Consider the following 17,758-nt stretch of genomic DNA (forward strand, 5'->3'; position numbering starts at 1 on the left):
TCTATGATGAGCAGTGGTCCAGAGATATCAGCAGGGAAAACGAAGGAAGCAATACAGGATTATCAGCTTTGTAACAGAGGTCTGCAAGATGAGTGTATGCAGTCATTCACTCAACATGCAGTGGAAGCTGCAATGACAGAATTTTCGATGAGCAACATAATGCCAGAGTAGGATAATGGTAATCTGCTCATGAGCATGATCTTGTAGTCCAAGGTTTGAACCCCATTCTTCACATTCCTGCCCTACAGTTCTGAATATTTATTTATTTATTGATTGCTATTTAATAAGTGGGTGGGCTGGTCAGCTGACTCTTTTCAGTCACAATCCACTTATTACACCACTGCGTGCAGTATACTGCTGCAACAGATAGTTGTTCTTAGTGGGACTTAACACGTATTGGCATGTACTAAGGTAAAAAGAAAAATCTTGGCATAGAATAAATCTAGGCAAAGCAGTGAGCAAAAGGCATGGAAAAAGCACAGTAGAGTTAATTGAAAAAACAAAAAAATAAAAGATGCCTGCTGCTCAACTTCCTGTTCCGGATAGAATTCTGATTCTAGGTAACAGGCAAGAAAGAGTTGCTTATTAATTAATGACTAGCAGAAAATGTTGCTGACACTAGTGAGAAAAAGTTGAGTGAAGTAAATAGAACTGAATAACATCATCATATATTTGAGCTATTTGTATGTGAGGAAGAGATCTGCGGCCTTTATTATGCTCCTGACTGTCTCCCTACCAGCATTCCTAACCCGCTGGTGGCTGTGTTAGAAAACAGTATCAGTTTTTGCAGCTATCAGAGAAAAAAATTTTGCAAATACGGTATCAGTTATTAAAAGCTTTGAAAAAATATGCCTTCATGCAGTCTAGTGCGTAATGTACTTCTCTGCCAGTGGCAGTTTTCTACTGATATGAAATTGCATTTAAAGTAAAATACTAGGATTTCCTCACTGCCTAAATGAATGGTTGGCTTAGATTTTGATTAAGTACTTAATTTATTTCTGGAAGTGAAATGCAAAGGCAGATCTGTTGAGAAGATACGTGCACTGCTCATTTTAAATTATTATTGAAATTTAATTCTTTCTATTTCCTGAATCTCTTTACTTGCATTTGGTGTGAGTGAACCCCTGAAATGTTCAGGAATGAAAGAGACAGTGTTGTACATTTTTACACTTCACATTTGCCTGCAAAGCCATTCTTTACTTAACTCACACAGTAGTCTTCAATACTTATGTTCTCCGGGAAGAGGCAACGTTTTTTTATTTTATTTTCTGGCAGCAAAAGCAATTGAGAATAACCACCCTGAACATAAACTCTGCAAATGAATGAATTTTAACCATATGCAACAATAATCATTTAATATAATCACTATAGTTAAAGTTACCATTTAAAGAAGAAAATAAATTGAACACTGATCAAAGATATGCCACATGGACCAATATAAAATGGTTATAATATTCTAACACAGTCTTTTCCTAGTGACCAAAGCATGGCTTTTAATGTGTGTGTGTGTGTGTGTGTGTGTGTGTGTGTGTGTGTGTGTGTGTGTGTGTGTGTGTGTGTGTGTGTGTGTGTATGTGTGTCTTTGCATGTGAACTGGAGATAAAAACAGTTTAGAAAGTGCAGGTCCATCCTTATAGTGGACGTGAACCCTTGCAACATTTTTTTTACTGAATATTTTTTTTTTTGTTTTCATTTTCTAAATATTATCACACACATATGGGTTCATTGTATTCTATTCAATATACAAACAGTAGACATCCCTGACACTGGAATTTCAGTGATAATTCGCATAACAAAAGGAATCACATAACATATCTCTCAACCTCTCAGTGCAAGAAATCTGGACAAAGCCAAAAATAAAGGGGGGACAAAGGCCCAAAAATAGGGACAGCATTTAAATATTGCTACTATAAACTTGGAAAGCTGCTAGAGTAACAGGTTTTGCATTATTATATATTTTCTGAAGGCTATAAAGTCGGAAACTCAAATGTCTGTCATTATTTAGTGACTTCAGTCTTCAATGATTTACCCGAAAACCACAAATTTATTGAGGAAGAGACCAAAAATATGAGGCAAAAATCTGGACATTCTGTGAAAAGCTATACAGTTGAGAGGTATGACAGTACAGAATAACTGCAGTTCATAGGGTAACAGTTAGAGGTATGCACATGTGATTTGTTATGGAGTTACACCATGCTGTCCAAACTCTGAACTGCTATGACCAGCAGCAATTAGAGGATTATCGAATGCTCCACACCCATCAGTCCATGCCTTTCTTCTAGCTATATTCCCTAACCAGGTTTTACCCTGCCTTACTTGTTCATCAGGTCACATTTGCATTCTTTCCCTCATTCTGGCTTTTTAAAACTTCTGCTCATATCAACTTCCCTTAGGCAAATGAAAATATCAAATGCCATCCTGGGAAACATGTAAGCAGCACTACAAATCTCAAAAGTATGGGAACTAGAAAAAAGTGGTCAATAACCTTTTAAAACCACTATATCATTCTGAGTGGATACAGCACTCCCCTACAAAAGATATCTATCCTCATGATTTCTATTGCCAAGTCAATTTAACTAGATAATTGATACAGCATAAACAAGTAAAACTGGGTCTGGAGTGAGATCACAAAGTAAATATATTCATAAAAGTGACTGTATGTTGTATGAACTGGATAAAGCTGTCCTTAAATGAGTGATGTGTAATAAGTTAATGGGTTTTGATAAACATAATTACATACAATTAAATAATTAAACAAAATAAATACAAATTTTGTCTAGTATCTATGGAACATTAATAAGCTATTAAAAAAGAATTAAAACAATTGTCTGCTGTTGTTGTATTCTAGTGGACATAAAACTGACCGGAGTGAAAGATATTTGTAAAGGGTATTCATTATTTGCCAATCTGAGCAGAGTAATACTCCACATGGACCTTTGTAGGCTTTGTCTAGCCACACTGGTTAATTGATTTGTTCTGAGGCACACACTAAGGAGACTGACAGAATTAAACCTAGAATTATAGAAAGCAGCTTATTAACAGGCTATACCCATAACCATTTCTATTAAGTGCTAACTGCCAGACCAGGTAGAATAAACTAAACTTGTATAGCTGCATGCATAGACCTTGGCCATAGTTAAAAGATTTGCAAATAACAAGGATATTCGCGTGTCTTTTTAGCTGGGATTTAAAGATAAATATTGATCAAAATATTGTTTACTTCTGAAAGGAGGGAGTTTCATATTGATGATAACATTTTAGAGAAAGCTCATTTTGTGGTGGGGAGAGTAAACTGGCCTTGTTTGTGTATATGAGTCTGACATTTTTCGACAGAGTAGATAAAAGTTGTTTTTCTGTCAATATGGCAAGGAGGGTAATGGTTCCTACCACGTAAATGTGGCTAACATCAGGGCTGGTCTCTCAATAATACATAATCATTTAACATTTCATAGTATAAAGCCAAAGATGTTTCATTGGGTCAGACTGTTGTACATCAAAACAATGAGCCAAAATGGCAAACTTTCCTGCCAGTCTTTCTACAATGTTACTGCCAAAGAACTGACAAAGATTGGCCCTTTACTTTTCCACCCTTTCATTTGATGGAATCCTAATGTCTAGTTAAATATTTTATCCATTATTATTCTTAAGACTCTTGGAAGCTGAAACTGTCCTGAAGCTAAACCCAAATAAAGCATTTGGACTGCATTTTGCAACCAGGGAAGTACATTTATAATGCTGCACTTATCTTACCATTCAAATCACTTTTGTGTGGTTCCTTATTTTTTTTGTTTTCTCTGAATATGAAGTTATACCTAATTACATGGAGGCATTTTACTGTCTGAACTGCTAAGTCAAGTTTTTCCTGAACTGTGCCTCTCTATTTAAATCAGAGTTTAGTAAGTTCCCTCATTTTCTCTATTTTCATCTCTGAATATAAAGTTACAGATATAAATTGAAATGGTTTTACATTTGCATTGTTATTTTTTTGGTGCTCTTAAGTGGATTAATCAGTATTGTTGCATCAAAGGGCTGTGCTTAGAACAGTTACTTTTGGCTAGCTGTGTGACTTTTCTAGAGCTTGTGGTCATTAAATCCAGTGAGAGTGTGATAGGATTTCTGCAGTTCAGAGAAAATAAACACTATTGGCTAGAACTTTAGCTGTTTCCAGACTTCATTTCCTCTGGTGTTTATTTATTTATTCACCAGGAAATTCTGACTGGATGCAGGTCCTTTTCCAGCGGATGCCCAGGGAGAAAAGCTGTTTATATTGCAAGAGCGGTTTGCCTTTATTGTCTTTAAGACTCTTGGAAACAGAAGCTGTCCTGAAGCTAAAACCAAACAAGACATTTGGATTCTAATTTGTATCCAGGGAGGTACATTTAAACTGTTTCCCAAACTCCCACCCTTACCCTGCATAGCTCTCACTTACATCTCCAAAATGAGGAAAACTACCTCTCATAAATGTGGAACAAACTGACATACAGCTTAGTAACAGTTTCAACTAGGAAAACTTACAGGATGGTTATAATATGTTTCTTTATTCTTATAACATATTCTTTTGATAAATTAATATGATTCAGTACTATTTGTCAAGGATATCACTTTATAAAATTTCTAACACTGAATGTGTGGCAGACCCTTTCACAGTGGAACCGTGAGGAATGTAGACTTTTCAGGATTCAAAATGAGGAATGCCCTTGCAATGAGGTACACTTGAAAGATACATTTTCTTGTGATTTTAAACGTAATGGCTTTTGAGCTGCCTTGTAAGCTTCTCCCAGTCTCATCTCATGTATATTTGGCCTTGTAAGCTCCATCCAGTCTAATCTCATGTATATTTGGCCTTGTAAGCTCCCCCCAGTCTCATCTCATGTATATTTGGCCTTGTAAGCTCCTCTCCTCCCAATTCTCATTTCAAGTATACTTGGTCCTGTAAACTCTTCCCAGTCTCATCTCCTGCATATTTTGCCTTGGAAGCTCCTCTTGGCCTCATCTCCTCTGATCATTTTACTGGGTACTGGCAGATCAAACTGGGAAGGGTCTCCCCTTACACTGTTAATGCTTGATTTGGCCTCTGTTGTATACATTTTCTGGCTTTTATTACATATTTAAGCTGCACTTAGAATTGCCTACATTTCAATACATTCATTTCTACATGTTTGCCACTTGTCTCATTTTGTATTAAAAGTACAGTTGTATGTAATTCTATAGGAAAATACTTGGCTAACTACCGTGAAGGGCCATTTTAAGCCTAACTAATAACCCAATATCAGAATCAAACCCCATTGCTTGTTTCTATGCAGGAAAGATCTTAACTATTATGCCAAGTCCACCCCAAAAGTTGTTTGTGAGAAAAACACCTTAACCATTAACCCAATGTCCAACCCCAATGTCCAACCAGCCTGATCCAGTGCCATAAACTTGTAGTTAGACTCACAGCAGGTGGAATATTGTGGTTTATTGCATAATATGCATTTCAAACATAATGTTTATCAAAAATGATGTTAAAAGCCCACATTGTCTGGCTTGTATTAGATTTTTAAGTTGTACCTACAATTGTCTTCAATTTGATACAGTTGTTTCTGCTTTTTCTGCCTTTGTCACTTTTTTATATAAATGTTACAGTTGCTTAAATTCTAGCCTGGACTGGTACCATAGACTTATAGTTTAGATTGACAGTAGTGAGAGTATTGTGACTTGTTGCAGGATCTGTGTCCCCAAGCTCCATTTGGCTCATGTTTTGCCTTTTTTGATTGATTAACTAAATTAGCATGTTGCCTATACTTCAGTTGAGGTGTACTCATTTCACCACCACTATAGGACTCATTCATCAGTAGACAGTGTGCACAAGAGCTGTTTTCCTTAAGAAGCCTGCCTAGATAAACTGACTTCAGTACTCTAAACCTGTGGCTGTGCTGAATGTAAATAACATGCCCTAAACTGCAGTAAGGTGTGCTATAGTAGTCTCCTATAGCCCAAGATAACTAAGGTACTTCCCTACAAGTAAGCAGTCACCCTAGCAGGTATCACCACCCCTGCACCCCAAAATCAAACCCAGCTATGTATCCCAGCAGGTACTGTCTCCCAGTCCCCAAAATCAGATCATTTTAAACCATGGACCAGCACTTTCCCACAATTTCTGTAGCCAGGATGATTGAGATGGGTATTTTTATTTTATTTTATTTACCATTTGTTTACCAGGAAAGTCCGACTTGAATGAACCAATTTTTAGTAGAAGTCTGGAGAGAAACACTCCAGGCACATGTCTTTATAATGTGGGAGGAAACCAGAGCACCTGGAGGAAACACACACAAAATCAGGGAGGACATGCAGACTCCACACAGAAGGCACCTCAGCTAAGAATCAAACCTGAGAACCTCTTGCTGTGAGGTGACAATGCAACAGCTGCACCACTCTAGGAATTGTCTCATGCTGCCTGATGGCCACCAGCATAATACAGAGTGTGTGTGTGTGTGTGTGTGTGTGTGTGTGTGTGTGTGTGTGTGTGTGTGTGTGTGTGTGTGTGTGTGTGTGTGTGTGTGTGTGTGTGTGTGTAATGTACATATATAATTTGAGGCCAAAATCTCACACATACAACACTAATACCGAATCATCATCACATCCTACCCCAGAGCACACCTTCCCACAAACCACATAAAACACATAATCTATCATATGCTGAGGTACTAAAGCTTAACTTGCCAACAGAGGTTCACACACTGACTGGCATTTAGTACCAATGTTACATTACAAGCCCCTGTACCACTGCAAGGTAGCCACTCACAGATGTGCACACACACACACACACACACACACACACACACACACACACACACACACACACACACACACACACACACACACACACACACATACACACACACACACACACTGACTAGCATTTAGTAGTAATGTTGTTACATCATGGCAAGCCTCTGTACTGCATCAAGGTAGCCGGTCCCTCAGAGGTACACAAAAACACCCACACAGGCTCTCTCACACAGGACAGAGACACAAGACACAGTGAATACAACAACAAACCACAAGCGTCCAACAAAGGACAAAAAATAGCATCAACACAACACTCCACAGCACAGCTTTCAAAAATAACAGCAGACAGGGTAAATTTTCCACCATTTATTCTTCTCTGGTACCTCGGCTTTTCACCTTCAAAGGAATAAATTAACTCCACAAAAACCCCACCTTATATACCATTCAAACACACTTAATTAAACAATAAATTCATTCTCCAATGAATATTTTTTTTCCCATAAATTCTGCAGTACTGAGTACTCAAAAAGAATTATTTTGTTTAAAGCATCATTTTAAAACATTCAAATTTAGAGACCTATAGAAACATTATAAACAGTTAATCAAATGTAAACAACATTTACCTTATTAAATGTTTTTAACATTTAAGCATTTAAATGATCTTATACTTTAAACAATTTTAACACTAAATGCATAATGCCTATCTAACCCAAGTGAGTTATTTTATAAGATTAAATAACTATCAATATTCATAACACGTGGTTGAAGTGTTCTCTAGTTAATAATGAATCTACATTCCAACTTATCCAACTCATTTTTAAAACTACCTCCATATTCCATAAATGGACATGCTAGAACACTAAAAAATAAACTCTTAGAACAACCCCCATGTGCAGATGCAAAATGATCACCTACTGGACAGACAGCTACACAGACTTGCACACAAGACATAGACACCCACGCATGATGAAGACAGCACTACAGTAAGACTGACCATTAAGAATTTAAAATACTGGGATTATGAACTAATAATGATGCTAGAATAAGCATGCACTTTGTGACCCCACAGTTTTGATGAACAGACCAAAACTAACAAACATCTGGACATTGTGTAACATTCTCACAGCCCTACCAACCTCCTAACCTCTCAGCATAATTCCAAAGCCGAAAATAACTGCAGAACAAAGGTGTAACATCAAGGATAGTTGCAAACATTGCTATGATAAACTTAAAAAGATATTAGAATAACAGGGACTGTCTTCTTCTTTTTCTTTGGGCTGGTCCCATTAGGGGTCGCCACAGCAGATCATCTTTTTCCATTTCTTACTGTCCTCTGCATCTTGCTCCGTCACACCAACCACCTGCATGTCCTTTCTCACCACATCCATAAACCTCATCTTAGACCTTCCTCTTTTCCTCTTACCTGGAAGCTCCATCCTTAGCATCCTTTTCCCAATATACCCATCATCCCTCCTCAACACATGTCCAAACCAATGCAATCTCGCCTCTCTGGCTTTGTCTCCAAACTGTCCAACCTGGGCTGACCCTCTAATATACTTATTCCTAATCCTGTCTACCCTCATCACACCCAGTGCAAATCTTAACATCTTTAACTCTGCCACTTCCAGCTCTGACTCCTGCCTTTTTGTCAATGCTACCATCTCCAACCCATACAACATAGCTGGTCTCACTACCCTCTTGTAGACCTTCCCTTTTACTCTTACTGGTACTCGCCTGTCACAAATCACTCCTGACACTCTTCTCCACCCACTCCCATCCTGCCTGTACTCTCTTCTTCACCTCTATTCCACACTCACCATTACTCTGAACTACTGATCCCAAGTATTTAAACTCATCCACCTTCGCCACCTCTACTCCTTGCATCCTCACCATTCCTCTATCCTCCTCTCATTCACACACATATATTCTCTCTTAGTCCTGCTGACCTTCATTCCTCTTCTCTCTAGAGCATATCTCCACCTCTCCAGGGTCTCCTCAACCTGGTCCCTACTCTCACTACAGATCAGAATATCATCTGCAAATATGTGGACAACAAGGGATTGTATTAGCATTCATTAAAATAATCAGTACATTCTGCAGAACTCTCATAGTCCCACCCCCAAAAGTCTCAGCACAGTTCTAGAGCAGGTAAAAACAAAATTAAAAAAATTTAAAAAAAGACAAGGAGGTAGCATTAGGGATTTAAAACACTGGGCTTATGAACTAATAAAGAATAACAGATTTTTCCAGTAGCATGCATTGTATGAATCCGCATTTTTGATGAGTAAAAACACAGATCAAACATCTAAACATTGTGCAACATTCTCACAGCCCCTACCCCTCTCCTAACCTTTCAGTGTAACAATTATAGACAAAGCCTCCCCCCAGAAAATGGCAGAACAAAGGTGTAACATCAGGGATAGCTTGAAACTTTGCTATGATCAACTTCAATAGTAGAACAGGGTTTGCACACATTAAGACATCAGTACATTCTGCAGAATTATCACAGCCCCTACCCCTCAGTGTCTCAGCACAATAAATCTGGATGAAGTGAAAGCAAAATAAAAACACAAAGGCATAACATTAAAAAACAATGTGTTTATGAGTAAACAAAGATGCTGGAATAACAGATTTTGCAGTAAAATGCATTGCATAACCTCACATGTTTTAATAAAAAGAGGCAAATACCAGGCAAACATCTGAATATTGCGCAACATTCTCACAGCCCATACCCCCCCCACCAACCTGTCAGTACAATAACTCCAGACAAAGCAAAAAAACAATCATAGATCAAAGGCGTACCATCAGGGATAGTTGTAAACATTGCTGGTATACACAATGTTAGTATAACAGGGTTTGCATTAGTATATATTAAAACAACAGCTGTACATTCTGCAAAATTCTCACAGCCGCTAACTCCCCTCCGAACCTCTCAGCACAATAATTGTGGACACAGCAAAACATTATAGTAGAACAAAGGTGTAGCATCATGCATAGTTGTAAACATTGCCGGTATGCATAAACCATACTAGTAGAATAGGGTTTGCATTGGTATACATTAAAACATCTGTACATTCTGCAGCATTCTCACAGCCACTACCCCACCCACTACCAATATTTCAGCACAATTGTACACAAAACAAAAATGCATTAATGAATATTCTTATGTAAGACTAGCTAAAAAACTACTTCAGATCGGAACATTAATCACAGACAAGCCTTCCTTCCTCAATCTCTTAGCAGAAGAATTCTAGCCAAAGGTAAAATAAAACTGTTACAACCAGATGTCTACCCCCCCCCAAAAAAAATCATCTTAGCATAAGAACTCTGCAGAAAAAAGCTATATAATCCTCTCTATAGGTTTCCTTACCACCCCCCAGCAAAAAAATAAAGTTAAAAATAAACCCAGCAACTTACCTTTTCTGCAGTTGATACAAGGCTGGTATTAATCCTCTTCTTACTTCTCCTACACACAGACCAGACCAGTTCAGCCCCTTTAAAATTTCCCTCAAAATGACAGTTTCTCAGATCTTTTAGAAATTGCCCTTACAAGGGCAGTTAAAATACAGCTGCTTTGCTGGTCCCACAGTCTTTCCAGAAAACTTGCATTCTCCATCCATCCTCACACCAAACCTCTCAACCTCTTAGTGTGAAAAATCTGGACAAAGCCAAAAACAATGGCAGTACAAAGGCTTTAAAATAGGGACACTTTTTAAATATTGCTCATATAAAGTTACAAATTTGCTTTCAGGCTTTGCTTTAACCTGCATTTTCTGAAGGATATAAAGTCTGAAACATAAATGTCTGCCATTCTTTAGTGAAGAAAACCCAAAATTTTATGAAGAACAAACTAAAAATATGAAGCAAAAATGTGGACATTATTAAAAAAACTGGGCAGTTCAGAGGTATGCCGAATGCCGATAATCCATTGAACTGACCCAACAGACCACAGATTACAGCAAAGCCGATCAGAAAACTGGAACTTGTGTCTTTGACTGCAGCATCCAATCAGATTCCTAGCTTCACTGAAGCGGACCTGATTGAGTGCAGCTTTCAAGTGAAGCAAGGGACCTGATTGGCTGCAGCAGTCAAGGAAGCAAGTTCTTTAAAAAAAAAAAAAAAAAAAAAAAAACCCAAAAAAACGGAATCGCACGACGACGCTAAATGAATGAGGCAAGGAGCAGAACAGATGTAGAAACTCGTGGCTGCTTAATGTGGGGGCCCTCGCATGTGGGGAGATAATCGGCGGCTCCCCGCAAACGCGGGTTTGGCGGGTGCCTAACGCCGGCTATGTATGCAAGAAAAGGTAAAAGCCGAAATGTCTCAATCTTCATCCTGAACAGACTCAACATCAAGGCTGGTAAAGCAGCATGATGCCTTAAATCTTCTTTTTGTAGAACTCACCATCAGCAAAGTCCCCTACCATATTCTAGTTAGCTACAGAATGTTCTCTATGACCCAGGAATGCTATAGCACCTACTTATATGAGCTGGAATCACTCAGCATTAAACTCAGTATCAACACCCTGAGCAACAGGTACCACCACTAGTGTGCAATCCCAGAGATTAACACACACATTCTTGACCAAATAAACTGCATCCTTGTCCTCAGAAATATGGTAAAATTATGTTCCATCCCTTCTGTAACATTCTCACTCATCAGGTCCAACCACAAAACAGTCTCCTTCAAAATGAAACTTAAACCAGAAATCACTGCCATCTCAGAAACTTTTAGAAATTTCTCCAAGGCAACCTTCCTACTTCTAAGCAATACCTTGATAAGCTTCATATCCCTTCAAACTCAGAAAACTCTACTGCTTATGAGGAAATGTACACTACTATCTTTATTTATTTATTTATTTGACATTTGTTAACCGGGTTGGTCCAGCTGAGCCAGAACCACATTTTCAGTGGAGATCTGAGGAGAAAACCTCCACTGTATCTACATTAAATACATTCACAGTAAGATAGAGAGATATATTTTTAGTTATACGTAGTAATTAGTGTGTAAATGTACAACAAGGAAATATACAGGAACAAAAAAAGGATTGAACAAAAAAAAATTACAGTTGAAAGAAAGTGACCACTAAATTCTAACAACAGAGTAAATATCTCAGTAATGACAAAAACAGGATATAATACATAGAATTCAAATGCATACATACATAAAATTACACTTGTTTCTGAAGCCAAGCTTACTCTCTTTCTTACCTACCTTCTACCCAGTCTAATGTACAATTCTCAAATTCTCACAAATCTTAACTCAGCACTCCTGACCAAACTCGAATCTACCTACAAGGTAGCTAGATTTGCTGCCCAACAAACCTAGAAATCCCATTACTGTCTCTCTCTAAAACACCTAAACTGGCTTGAATTACCCCACCAGCTTCTTCTCTTCCAGCTCTAGATCATCCATTCTATACTATACCAGCCTTCCTACTGCCCAGCAATGTCCCCTCTCATCTCCCATTATTCTCCCTCCAAACCTCTCCGAAGCTCTAACCAAGACATACTACAAATCTACAACCCATGTCTAAATTTGGGTGCAACATGTACAGCTATCACCCCACTATTGCCTGGAATAGACTCCCACTAGAAATCAGGACCCTTACACATCCTAAACAATTTAAGATGGCCACCAAAGAGCACTTTAAAAGTCACTGGTCCTGCCACTGCAATCTCCCTCCTTAACATCCCCTACTTCTCATACCTTAATCTACTTTCTGCCCTTAATTCACTCTTCTCATTAGCTCTCTCTAATCTTCCTTGACCACACTTTCTACTGTATTCTAAAATGTATTAAACAAATCACCTCAAACATTTTATTGTAATTGTCTTGCCTTCATGCAACTACATTATGATAAAACTGGGTTTTTGTAGCCACTTACCCCAAAAACTATATTCATCTTAATGACATATTTCTTTTTATACATCTTGAAATAGTTTTGCTATACTTCTGATTATTGACACTGTATAACATTGTATTGCTACTTAATACCTTGTAATAATCCTGTAACACTGCTGTTTAATACTAATTTATAATGAAAATTGTATAATATGTTGGAGCTTTTCTCCAGGGGCCTCTGCTGAGAAAGTGCTTTTCCGCTCAGTCGGACAATCCCGATGAATAAATAAATAAATACATGTAGTGGAGGCTGAGATGTGATATTACTAGTATAGAGAAGCGACTATATGAAGGGAGTCTGAAGAGAGAAAGTGTAGCTGTGAAGTTGATTATAGAGGGAAAGAAGTGAGATGGAAGAATAAGGGTATGGTTGGAATGGATGGGAGTAATTAGGCAGGATCCTGGCATGGACAGATCCTTGAGCTTAAGAGCAAGAGTTTTAGTTACTTTTTGAATTGAGTAGTATTTCAGGTGTTTCTAATGGAGTTAGGAAGTTTGTTCCAGGCTGAAGACACATTGTAGTTGTAGAGAAGTTTACCTATATTTCTGTTGGGTTTATGTATGTCAAGAAGCTGTTGGTCAGAGCTTCTGAGTGATCTGGTGGGTGTGTAGAAGGAAACCTGAGTAGAGAGGGAGTGGCAAGCAGTAGGTTTGTATAGGATGGAGTGGGTGATTTGTATTTGTGCCATAAGAAGTTGGTGGGGGAGCTATGGCCATTGCAGTTGCTTTAATGCAATGCAGTGGTGAGTTCTGTAAGGTTGGTTTGTTGGAAATCTGGTGATTTTATTATAGGTTTGTTCTAGTTCTGAGATTACTGTGGATTGAAGGTTTGTGAGGATGGGAGCGGCATAAAGGAGGCCAGGTAGTAGGAATTTTTTGCTACAATACAGTAGTCCTAATTTTCGGTGTGTCTTTTTGATATACTGGGTGAATATGTTGGTCAAATTTAAGATGGTCATTTATTATGGTGCCGAGTAGTTTTGTGTGAGGGTCAGCTTTGATGAAAGTGTTATCAAGTGAGGAAATGGTAAAGGAAGCTTTATGGTCAGGGAGTGATTTTGGTAGGAAGAGTAAGAGTTTAGTTTTCTTGGGATTTAGGATAAGCTGGTTTTCATTAAGCCATTTTTCAATGGAGTTAAATGTGCTTTAAGTAAGGGAAAGCAGATGATATATGTTATTAGAGGAGGTGATGAGGGTGGAGTCATCTGCATAGTGGATAAGAGTAGATTGGTTGCAAGCGGAGTGGAGATTGTTGGTAAAGATATTGAATATAAAGGGGCCTAGGACAGAACCCTGGGAGGGGTCTGTTTTTACAGGCAAGAAGGGGTAGCAAGACGTGAGCCATCAGAAAGATTGTAGTCTGTTAGAAAGGTAGCTGGAGAACCATTGCATGGTGGCAGGAGAGAGGTTGAGTTCAATTAGTCTTGTCAGTAGTTTAGAGAGAGACATTGTATTGAATGCTTTATTTATTTATTTATTTATTTATTTATTTATTTATTTATTTATTTATGTTACATTTGTTGACCGTGCTAGTCTAACTGGATATATGTCCATTTTCAGTACAGGCCCGAGGAGAAAAGCTCCGGGACAATAAAAAGAAAAAAAGTTTATACAAATAGTCCACAAGAACAGTAGAAATACAAAATAATTACATAGTCCACAAGAAAAGTGAAAATACAAAATAATTATATAAGTATACAATTGATTGGCAGAAATAATTATAGCAAAAGCAAAATATTTTTTTTTTTTTTTTTTACTACCATTTAGGAAAATAAACAAAGAAAATTGTTCTTGTCCAGTTTATATAAATAAAAAATATATACAAATATAAATATATATATATATATATATCTATATCTATATATATATATATATATATATATATATATATATATATATATATATATATATATATATATACACATATATAAGAAAAAAACAAAAAGATATTTAATGTGCATAAAAATTCACACAGTACAGTAGGGAGTTACAACAATAAAAGAGAAAAAAATGTTTAATCATGTCATATATAGAAGGTAGAGAAGTCTCAGCAAAAAGAATTCAGTTAGGGAGTCAGAACAGAAAAAAGGAAGAAAAGTGTCAGTCAGGCTTGGAGCAGGGCAAAGCCAATGGGTTTTAATGATGTTTTTCAATTGTTTCTTGAAAAGGTTGGTGGAAGTAAGGGATGTTATTTCAGTTGGAAGTTTGTTCCAAGTATTGCCAACTGCATTTGAGAATGTTAGGTCTAGGGAGAAACAGGACACCAGCTGGTTATTATCTCTGGCCTCAGCAACTACATGAGTAAAGGATAAGAGGGCTGTAGCAGTGCTGTGGTTAGGCCGGAAATCATGTCAAGAAGGGGTTAGGAGGCTTTCTTGTATGAGGTGTTTAAGAAGTTTATTTATTTATTCTCTTTATTTAACATTTGTTATCCAGGATAGTATGACTGGACAGCAAGTGTCCGTTTTCATCGGAGTCATGGGGAGAAAAGCTCTCCGAAACAAAGTAGGAAAAAAAGCATAGGAGTTATATTAACATAAGATACATAGTTACAAATTGCAAAGAGATGAGAGAAAACAATAAGAGCATAGATAACATTTACAGGTGGATGTCAAAGCATAAAGATATTTCAGTTAACAGTAATGTGTATTCCATTATTGGATAAAAGATAACATTTTTATACACAATGAACATAATTTAAAGCATTCATATTGCTGGACGGATGAACAGATGACTTTTTGTACAAATATTTACAATATTTACAGTGGGCACTGAGAGGCAGTCAAATCGGTGTTATACAGCCTGACCAGCATATAATACATTTATATAGCACCCTATTAGAGCATGCACCTGTGTTGTTAAAAGGTATCCCTGTAGTAATATGTGGCTTTATGGAGGTTTGTTGCAGTTGCATAAGTGGTTGGAGTAGAGATGTGATTTCAGGAAAGTCTTAAAGGAGGATGTAGATTTTAGAAGTCTAAGGTCAGGAGGAAGGTTGTTCCAGGACTTGGCAATTTCATGGGCAAAGAGAGATTCCCCAGAGTTGTTTTTGCAAGTGATGGTTACAATTAAGGCTTTGTTGCTGGAGCGTAGTTGTCTATTAGAATTGTGGAAGTTAAGGAGGCCATTCAGGGCAGGAGTTTTTTTCAGGGTAATAAAGTATTTGATGAGCTAAGTTGAGTTGGTGATATTTTAGTAGGTTGGGGAATTCTAGCCAGTGTAGGGTTTGTAGGGCTTGGCAATGGTGGGAACGTGATTTGTCATTTGAGGAGAATCTAGCGATTTTGTTATAGCTGGTGGAAAGTTTATTTAAGTCAGTTTTATTTAGATTTGTTAGCAAAGGGGAGGCATATAGAAGTGTGGATAGGAGGTGACTTCTGACTATGGCAACATGAGATTCAAAGGTTAGATACCTTTTGCATCTGTATTGGGAGCCTAGTTTTTTGTGGACTTTAGAGATGGTTATTGATATGTGTTTGTTAACTTTGAGGTGATAGTCAATGGTGGTTCTAATGAGTTTTGCATCTGTGACTGGGGTGATTTGGGTGTTGTTAGTGGAGAATATGGAAAAGGAGAGGTCATTGGGCGGATGGAACAGCATGAGTTGGGTTGTTTTGGGATGTAATATCAGTTATGAGTTATTGAGTTAGTTCTCAATTTCAGTAAAGGCTAGTTGGGCTTTTTGTTGTAGAAGTTGGATGTTGGGCGCAGAGCATATGAGGGTTGTATCATCAGCATATTGGACTATGTCAGCTTTTGTGGTATCCAGATGGAGTTGGTTGGTGAAGATATTAAAGAGAAAGAAGTGGGCTGAGGATAGAACCTTGGGGTACACCTAGGGTGACTGGAAGTGGGGGGATAGGGATTTGATCCATTTGACAGACTGGTGTCGGTTGCCTAGGTAGCTCTTGAACCAGAGCAGAGTGGGGGTGTCGAAGTTGAGGTCTGAGAGACAGGTTAGAAGTTTCTTGTGAGATATCATGTCAAATGCCTTGGATAAATCAAGGAAGGTAGCTGAGACTAGTTGACCTTGGTTCCTGTAGGAGTTTATAGTGTTGATGAATCTGAGTAGGGCAGTGGAGGTACTGTGGGATGGGTGGAAGTCATGTTGGGTTGGGGAGAGGAGGTTATTGGAGAGAAGGTGGGAAAGGATTTGGTGATGTATGCACCTCTCTAGAATCTTTGAGATGGGTGAAAGAATTGCTACAAGGGGATAGTTAAAGAGTTCGGTAGGGGGGCAACCTTTTTGGAGGGGAATAATGAATGGGGTTTTCCACAAAGTTGGTATGGTATTTTCAGTAATGGATCTATTAATTAGTAATGAAATATGACAGGATATGGCTGTGAATGCGAGTTGTAGGTATTCGGTGGGGAAGTTGTCAGCATCGAGGGTGGAAGGTTTGAGTTAGTTAAGAGTTTTTGCATAGATGATGTTTCTATTGGTTTGAGTGAGAAGGGGATGATGTCTTATAGGGTTATAGGGGGTTGTGAGATGTTGGTGGGGGTAGAGTCATTTATGAGTTTAAATATGGAGGAGGTGAAGTAGGTGTTAAAGCTACAGCTATGTCGAGATCTGTGCTAGATGTATGGGGGGTGGTATGGTCAATTTGCCGGGCTGGAGGATGCTAACTACAGTTGCCCAGAATTTCTAAGGGTAGGTAGTATATTTTTTTGTAGGGAGATGTGGTAAGTTTGCTTATCTAGCTTTACCTGTTTTTGGCCCAGTTCCGAAGTCAAGAAATGCTTGCCTAGTTGTGGGTGTTCTATGATGGCTCCAGGTTTTCCAGGCTTTGCCCCTATTTTGTAGTAGGGTTCTTGTGTTTTTTTGGAGGCAGGGGGTGGGGTTGTTGCGTACCATAATTGTTTTTATGGGGCTAGTTGGTTGAGGATGTTTAGAAATGTGGAGTTGAATTATTCAACTGCTCTGCTAGTGGAAGGTTTTGATAGAAGACCAGTTGCAGTATTTTAAGGCCCCAAGGAAATCCTCTTTGGGGAAGTTTTCGTGAGAGCAGGTTTGTAGGATGGAGGGGGAGTTGATAGTTTTTAGCCTATGTCTAAAGTGTCCTGCTACTACAATTTACAG

Source organism: Protopterus annectens, chromosome 2.part1, assembly GCF_019279795.1.
Source record: "Protopterus annectens isolate FY-2018-M chromosome 2.part1, PAN1.0, whole genome shotgun sequence".
NCBI lineage: Eukaryota > Metazoa > Chordata > Ceratodontiformes > Protopteridae > Protopterus > Protopterus annectens.